The sequence below is a fragment of the Triticum aestivum genome, chromosome 3D, assembly GCF_018294505.1.
Source record: "Triticum aestivum cultivar Chinese Spring chromosome 3D, IWGSC CS RefSeq v2.1, whole genome shotgun sequence".
Lineage (NCBI taxonomy): Eukaryota > Viridiplantae > Streptophyta > Magnoliopsida > Poales > Poaceae > Triticum > Triticum aestivum.
The window spans coordinates 427,529,793-427,538,576 of NC_057802.1; the positions used below are offsets into that span (position 1 = coordinate 427,529,793).

The 8,784-nt window shown below is 45.5% G+C and overlaps 1 long non-coding RNA gene across 1 annotated transcript; it reads left to right on the forward strand.

The window, feature by feature from the left end:
- Positions 1-6,413: 6,413 nt before the first annotated feature.
- On the forward strand, positions 6,414-7,803 carry LOC123079365 (uncharacterized). The gene is made up of 2 exons (XR_006437952.1): positions 6,414-7,152; positions 7,255-7,803. It is a non-coding gene; the product is annotated as an uncharacterized lncRNA (long non-coding RNA).
- Positions 7,804-8,784: the final 981 nt, after the last annotated feature.

The following is an 8,784-nucleotide window of genomic DNA, read 5'->3' on the forward strand; positions in this document are numbered from 1 at the left end:
GGGGAATGATCACATTGCACAAAGAGCAGAGGCAACAGGGCAGCGCGGCGAGGGGAACTCTTTTTTACCCAGGTTCGGACCGCTGAGCAGCGTAATACCCTACTCCTGCTTTGGTGTATTGATTGGTGGGAGCACAAAGACACGGAGCGCTCAAGCCTGGCAAGGTGCCTTGGGGAGAGCGGCTACGCGCATGCGAGTGCTAGGGGATCAAAAGTTCGAATCCTTTGCTAGGTTGCCTCGGGCCTCCTTATATAGCTTAAGGGGCGACCATAGTGGTAAAACAGTCATTATACTGTCATTAGATAGCAAACAGTGCTATCATACCTAACTCTGACAATTTAGGACAGAATGCCATAAATGCTATCTTAGGTGTCGTGCGGAGAGGCAGCCCCAGCAAGGTTCCTCCACCGCTCGCTTAACCACCTCTTATTTGCTTGACACGCATCTGAGACGGGTGTCATTAAAGGTAATTTCTCCTCCTGCAGGCTGCCACGTGCTTGACAGGACCCACCTAGCTGCCTGAGGGCTTGACACCGCACTGATTAGTGACTGGTGGTTCGGCGAGGTGGAGCGATGGCGTCTGCGGAGGTTTGCCGGCATGGAGCCTGCGAGGCCTTCGTCTTGAGGTCTTGTTTTGGCCTTGGCGTCCCCGGAGACCTTGCCGGTGCGGCTTGGCGTGGTCTCGACCCTGCCGGCGAGGGAGACTTCTCTGAGGGGCTTCAGGTTGGTGGTTGACTTGGTTTGGAGCTAGGGATGCCCGGCAAGACCTGGCTGCCCCCGGCGGCCACGCTAGTCTGTGCACAACAGCACAAATCACTTGTTTATATACACCGGCACAAATAGTAGGCGTAAGCATGGTTATATACACAAGTATTGCTATTTCTCCATCAGCACAGGTGCGAGGTGTCCTATTAACAAAGCAACATCAAGCAAAGGAGGTCACTAGATATGTTTGCTCTAAAAAAAACCAGCCGACCCTCCTGAAATTGTAGGAGAAAAATTAAAGTGAGCATGTATCATCTAGCCAAAAGGTAAAACAAGTTAGCTGAGTGGACATTCACTTTTGTTTAGTAGACAATCAACAGATATTGAGGAACCTATAAATTTACAAACAATATTTATACGACAATATTGCAACAATAGCAGGTAACAATCATTGGTTGTCAAAATTCAAGGATTCATGAGCCAATGCTAGTGGGGACTCACACAATTGCATTCTTATTTTAGGTGATAATATCTAGGACGAACCAGCACCTTGCGAGCCGACGTGCCTTTACTCTTCATCTCTTGATTGATGTGGTCTGCTTAGCACACAAGCAGAAGCCGGCACACAATTACAGGACAACATTAGACAAATATTCCAAAGCCCTCTGTTGCTAAGCACACAGTATTGGTTTGTAAAATTACAGGACAACATTAGACAAATTTTCCAAAGCTGGTTCTTGACATTTTCGAAAGCTTGAGGTCACAAGAAGCTCTCTGCAAACATTATGTGATGGCAGTTTGATATCTTCCCTCCTAAACTGAAACTGTAATAATCAAAAGCCAACACAATATGTTCCCCACTTCTGCTCAAACCAACATCCAAAGATGCAGTGTGTGGGCACTATTCTGAAACATTACATTACTAATTTGGGGGAGGCAAGGTATATAGGCTACTATGGCTGGTTGTCCTCCATTGAGAAACTGAATCCAATGCTACATCTCTTAGAACAACACGCCCTCGACCAGAATTACGACGCCACCCACCCGTGCTTTCTGGCATATGCGCTCTTGCGTTGCCGTTGCTCTGCAAGATTGCATGTTCACGCCAAACACGGCACGCGCGATCGGTGAATCAACACGGCCCCTCGACCAGCTGTCGCCACGCGCCATCCCAATAGGAGGTCTAAGAAGGGAATGCTCTAGGAGAGAGAAGGGGACCCTTACCTGATTCCCCGCCGCCGCCGAGGATGTGTTAGTCCGCCGCTGCCATTCAAGTGAGGATTTGATTCCCCACCGCCGCTGAGGATGCTTCGTCCGGTGTTGTCGTTCCAGAGAGAGGGGGCACCGTTCCAAAGAACTCAAGCCCCCAACCCTCCACCCGTCCACGTCGTCCACCACGTAGCGGAGGCAGTGTCCTTCGCAAGCTCGACCGCCACAGCTGAAACCCCTTTTCCCTGATCCCCGCTACGCCCCCACAACACGTAACAGGTGAAAGGCCCTGGAGCAGCGGCGGCGACAGCGCCCCCACGGGCGACGGGCAGTCGGGCCTGGATTCGAGCACCAGGAAGACCGTGGTGTCCCGACCCCTCAAGCTCAATTCGAGCGGCAGCATCAGTGGCGTCACCTACTCCCCTGGAGCGTCCCCTCAAGACCCTCAAGACCAAGTTTCCACAAACGGCCTTGTCTTTGTCTTTTCAGTTTCCACGCATTTCTTTTTTCACCAGTCCAGTTTCCACACGTGTCGAGCCGTGGAATCTGGCACCAAAGTCTCGTAATCGCCCAGCCGAGAGACCATCGCTCCTAAGGCTGACATGAGGTCCATCACGTAAAAGTTGCCCCCGAGCGCTCACGGCTCTCTATTTCGTGGGAGCTTAGAAACTGGATCGATTATTTAACTATTGTTCAAACGATGTTCTCTGGCCGGGATGGACTTCCGAGCCAAGCAGCCTATTTCTTCTCTAACAAAAACAAAGGAGCATGGTAGTGTCTATGAGCTCATATACTCTGCTAGTGTTTTCGCACTATGCAAACTTCTCATAAATGAAATTTTCATATCTAGATATGTTGCCGTCCATTCTTCAAACTGTTTCCACTCAATTTTCAAATATCGTATCGAAACCACAGATTCATTTGAATAGATGAATGTACTTTTTTACCTAGCTTTTACCAAACCCAAACAGTACAGTATGAGCTCAGGAGCTTGCAAAAGATATTGTTCCTTCAGTCATGTTTTCTCCTCCTGAAAGATTGAATGGACCATGTCAAGTTAAGAGAAAGTTGCAAGTGTTATAACATTTAATTTGAATAAAGAAGACTAAATCTTATGCACTCCCTACTAATAAGATAAAGAGGGCCAATCAGGCTGATTTACAAATTCTTCATTGGTCAGTAAGTTACATATAAAAAATATTGCAACTTCTATAATCAGCATTACGAGTAATGCAGTACCGGTTCTGGCATAAAACATAGCGTAACAAAATAAGCAAGTTTGCATTTTTAGAAGGTGCATAAGCAGTATTTAATCACTCATTATTGACCATATACCAAATCTCAAACGTAATTGGCCATGCCCTCAACTAAAACAACACAGGAAAGGTTTATTGTTCATTTGTTACCAGCAAAAGAGGCATCGGCTCTGAACTGCTATCAGGCAAAATCAAGGAAGAGTGGGGATATCACCGGTGCATGTTCCCTGGCTGTGAACCTAGTGGATGAAGTCAGGGGCTCCCAAATCCATGGGGAAGGATTCAGATGTCAGCTCCATGTAGAGGAGGAAGCCCTCCATACCAGACAACGACAACGACATGATAAGCAGCAAGAGGCCTCTGTGCTTGGTACATGGAACTGGATCAGGATTACACATGCAGAACTGAACTTCAGGAGGCGGCGGCCAAAAAGGCAGAAATCAGAGCACCTCTGCACCCTTGGGATTGACCTGCGGCGAGAGGAAAACACCTTTAGAAGGCTTACATTAGTTGAATGCAACAGAGGCAAATCTTCTAAGATGATCTAAGTTCTGAAAAACAGGTCGTTTGTTCCTTTCGTTTATTTGGCAAGAAAAAACTGGCATCAGTTATGCATGAAATCTGTGGCGATCTCGGTTAACTGCTCTAAACCACAAGTCCACAGCTGTTATGTAAAGGACAGACCCAGTGCATAGAACCTCCCACACAAGGTGGGGTCTGGGGAGGGATTATAGGAACCTAGTCTTACCCCTGCAAAGTGCAATGCAGAGAGGCTGGTTCAAACCCAGGACCTCTTGGCACAAGTGGGGAGGACTTCACCACTGCACCAGGCCTGCCCTCAAGTCCACAAGCTGTTATGTAAAATATGACAAATAAAATCAATAAGAAACAATAAAACCTCATGTTATTGTATAAATAAATAACCCATAAGTGACTATGTGGGCGTAGCTAACTGAACCCAAAATGGTCTTGTTGCGTAGCTCACATATGATATTCTGGAACAACTAAGAATACTTCGCATGCTATTCTGAAGCAACTAAGAACAGTTCACATGCTATTCTAAAGGAACAAAACCAGATGACACCACCAGCTCCACACGACAGCCTGCAAATCCGAGAAGCATCAAGACTGAAACGCGCTATCATCAACCTAAAGACTATTTTCTTCTAATAATTGTTAAATTTGCCAGCATATAACCAAAGGCATTCATATGACTCCTTGCAGCAAATGACAACATGTATGATCTAAAATACACCATAACAGTCAAAAACCAAAGGGCCAATTATTAGAGGAACACCAGCAAGCAAAGGGAAGGAAAGCAACGATGTACTCCTAGCTAAAGCATGCGTAGCAGCTATGGGAGTTAATACACAGGAATAGGTACACGAAAATAAAGCTTTTATTGAAGCTAAATGAGCTCATACAACAAAGTGAAGGATATTTCAGGCCCCTTAACTATGGATCAGGCATCCTTCATACTCCTATATAACTTGATTGTACACATAACAGAGGAGATACACGCAATAATAGCCCATAATCATCAATCCAATCAACAAAGCAGAAAAGTAGAAAAGGCGAGAGGTACAAACAAGTGCACTTGCTTTTGACTAGGCAGCAGGCAACAACCAGGAGTCGAAGGACTGCTAGAACGCAAGGTTCATATTTAGAGCAATACCAACTTCTCCATCAAACAGGTTGGACCTATGATTCAGAAAGTGCAAAGAAAAATGCAGAGATTGACAAACCATACGTACCTGATGAATACCTCTTTTATCATATCTTTTGTAATCCAATTCATATCATACCCTTGGTGTTTACTGAACCTGTTAAACAACAGAGGCATTCTAAAGGCAACATCACAATCACAATCATAGTTCTACTTATAATATCTGCCCACGTGAATCTAAGTATTTACGGATGCTCTGTGCAGAATTTCTGCGCTCATTTTCATATTGAATGCTCAAACCTTTTCATTACATAATCCAAATAATGGGTTCGGTGGCGTCTAGCATTAAGAATGATCTGTATTTAACATTAAAAAAACGTCTGCCTCAAGTTGACCAAGAGTGCAATTATAATTCGGCACCAAAAGGCACAACGGAGCAGATACAGAAAATGTAGCATTTATTAAAGCTAAATGAGCTCATACAACAAAGCGAAAGATACTCTTGTCCAATATACACGCAGATACAGGCTTATACCAAAGCTAAAATGAGACACACATTACTGCTAGAAATTAGAGGCATGTCTTGGATCACAAGAGAAGCATAACTTGTGGCTTAAGGGTCACACAAGAGTACATCATAAAGGGATGAGATCATTTTTTTGTGCGCCTAGATCCTAGGCTAGGACGAGACATCTCCTTCTTGGTCCGATCTGCAAATTTGCTCATCGCCAACTCGCCATGCACAAGAGAATTGTTCACCTTGTGCACAAGCCTTGCGGTATCACTAAATGTCTTGAACTGGCGTTCCATCTCAGAACGGTCACGTGATATGCCATGAAACTTGCACCAGTGCTCATAGAAGGCCCACATGGCTTCATCAGACGTTAGTGCATTCTCATCAACAAGGAGAGGGCGACGTCTGGGTGCGTCATCTGGAGCTACTTGTGACTTGGGTCTAACTTTCTCCTCCTCTTCTTCATCTTCTGACTTGAGGCCTCCTGTTATTGAGTAAGGATAGAGTTACAATTTAATTTGTGGATAATACAATCATTTGGACTACGCTCTCAGTCTCAGCAGAGTTAATTTGATTGATTGAGCCTTGCAAGGCAGAGCTCGCTATTATAACAAATTACCAGTTGGTATTACTAAATCAAACAACATGCTTGTTAGAAGTGTGGTGATTAGAACAACTCCTAATGAATAAGGTCCAGTCTCTGCCTGTTTATTCAGATATATCTACTGATGATAAGAAAGAAAGTATACCCAAAGTCTGAAGCACTCGTATCGAAATAAGAAGAACTCCTTTGGGATTACCTGCAGCAGAGACACGGATGGCGGCTGCAGGGCGACCGCCGCCAGCAGTACCTCCAACGGCTGGCGGAGAGGCGCGGGTTGCAGAGGCTGCCCGCGCGAGCCTGGACACGATGGAAGCCATAGCCTAGGTCGGAGGGGATAGATCTGGATTTAGGGTTTGTGAGTTCTTTTGTTTATTCCTCTGCTACAATTTACACTTCCTAAAACGGAAACAAATAAATAGTATTTCTATTACAACGGAAAAATGATGTGTGTCACAAAATTTGGTTCATACCAGACTAAAACAATGTTTTCTATGTGTCCAAACAAAATCAAGCAGCAAACAAAATTTATTTCACCATACTGCAAAATTACGTGAATGAATTATATAATTTTGATCAAACTGTGTGGAGAAACATTTCGGACAGCCTCTCGCCCCCGCGTCGCGGGCGGCCAACCCTAGCTGCCGCCGGCCGCTTCCCCTTCCCTGCCTCTCCTCCTCGTCGCCACCAGAGGGGCCGCCGGTGCGCCGCGCGGCTGCCAAGGATGGTGGCGGCGAGGATCTAGTAGCCTCGGTCTCGCTCGAGGTGCCCTGCATCCATGTTGGTGGCCATGGCTGGTGGGTCGGCGTCTGCTTCAGCGTGCGGCGGCTGGCGGTGCTGGCCGTCCTCCTCGCCCGTGGAGGCGGCGAGTGAGTGGCAGGTGGTGGCGGTGGTGCGGGGCCCTTCGATGGTGGCCGTTTTCGATCTGATGGCCTCTTCCTCGACATCCGCGGCGTTCTCCTGCCAGATCTAGCTTATGGTGGTCTCCGGCTGCCGGTGTTGTTCGTGCTTGGAGGTTGGAGATGGGGATGGACACCGGAGAAATCCGAGGCTGGCTAGTCCGACCATGACGGTGACGACGTCCTTGGACACTGTTCCCTTCCTGTTGGCGCCGTCAAGGTTGTTCCTTTCCCCTCCTCTTCACCCTACTTGTATACCGGGTGAAAACCTAGATCCTGGTGGGGCTAGGGACTTTTCTGAGGTATATTTGACCCAAAGAAATTATGATAATTATCTAGAAATTTTCCTCAGATAGAGATGTTCACCAGAGATGCCTTATATTCAACTCATAAGCACTTTACAGCATGGAGTACATATCCCTGGAGATTAACTTGATGAAGGAAGAAATTACATGGCACTCCCTATTTCTGTGAGCTGAATTTATACACGTAAAAGAAGGTTCTAAAGAGTGATTTAGAACCTGATGAGCTACACTATGGGCAATACCATTTAGATCTCTAGAGATGTGATACACCTGTGCTTGGAGACCTGCTGTGACATGGATATAATCCGCTAAGCTTTTTCTGAGCTCCCAAAGGATTTTGTTTGTAGCAATTTCCCTTTTTGCAGCAGCTGTAGCAAGTGTCAGGTTGTCTGTTAAAAATGTAGCTTGTTGGACTTGTAGATGCTTCGCTGCATTTGCTGCCAGCACGAGTGCTGAATCTGGACCTTGATACTTTGTTCTCCCGGTAGATGCATGAAAACACCAATCCCTGTAGTCGTTGCTCCTTCCGCAAAGCCTGGAACTTTGACATTTTTCCATGATGCATCAAAGAAGATCTTTACACCTGGGATCAAGAGATCCGTCTTAATGGTGCTTCCTTGTTTTGGAAAAACATTTGCTTGACCTGCATGTCCAGAATGAGTTTTGTGATGGTCCTTATCCATGCATTTTCCTAGTTCATGGTTTTCAACAATTGCTGAGCTATATGATGAACCTGTCGAGGGTTACCTGCTTTCCTGTGAAATATGTTTTTATTTCTAGATTTCCATAAACACCACATGTAATTTTCCCAAGAAGCATGGGGATGATTCATAGAGAGAAAAGCTTGTATGGCCTTTGCAATAGATCTGCAATTTCGAATTAAAGCATCTGATCTAATGCACCATGGTTCAGCAAACCAAGCAGCCCTAGCGAAAGTGCAATGGAAAAACAAATGCAAATCATCTTCTTCACTACACCTCGAACAAACTTTGCTTATGTGATTAGTGAACCTACCTGCTCGTTTACCTGTAGGAATTGCCCTTCTAAGAATCCTCCATCCAAAAGTTTGAACTCTAGGTGGTATCAGCTTCATAACCTAAGTGCTTAAGAGCACATATTCTTTTGAGAAAAATAAAATATTATGGGCTTTGGGTTATGAGAAAATGTGAGGTTGTCCCGAAGAGAGGGAGAGCTAGTGAGAGAGGTTTTTAGTTGGTTTTATGTTTGCTAAGTCCATAGGAGTTGACTGAGAAGAACTAGAACAAGAAACCAGCAAATCTAACTAAAGCAGAAGGAAAGAAAAAAACAAGGGCAAAACCCAGTGTGTTGCACTCATCCATCACCAAAGCAAAAAGATAAGGACTCAAAACCGAGCCCTGGTGCAGTTCTATTTTAATCGAGAAGTCATCAGTGTCGCCTTCACTTGTTCGAAGACTTGTCACAAAATTATCGTGCATGTCGTCGATGAGGGTAATGTACTTTGCTGGGACTTTGTGTTTCTCCAAGGTCCACCACATGACATTCTGCAGTATCTTATCATATGGCTTCTCCAAGTCAATGAACACCATATGCAGGCCCTTCTTTTGCTCCATGTATCTCTCCATGAATTGTCGTACCAAGAAAATAACT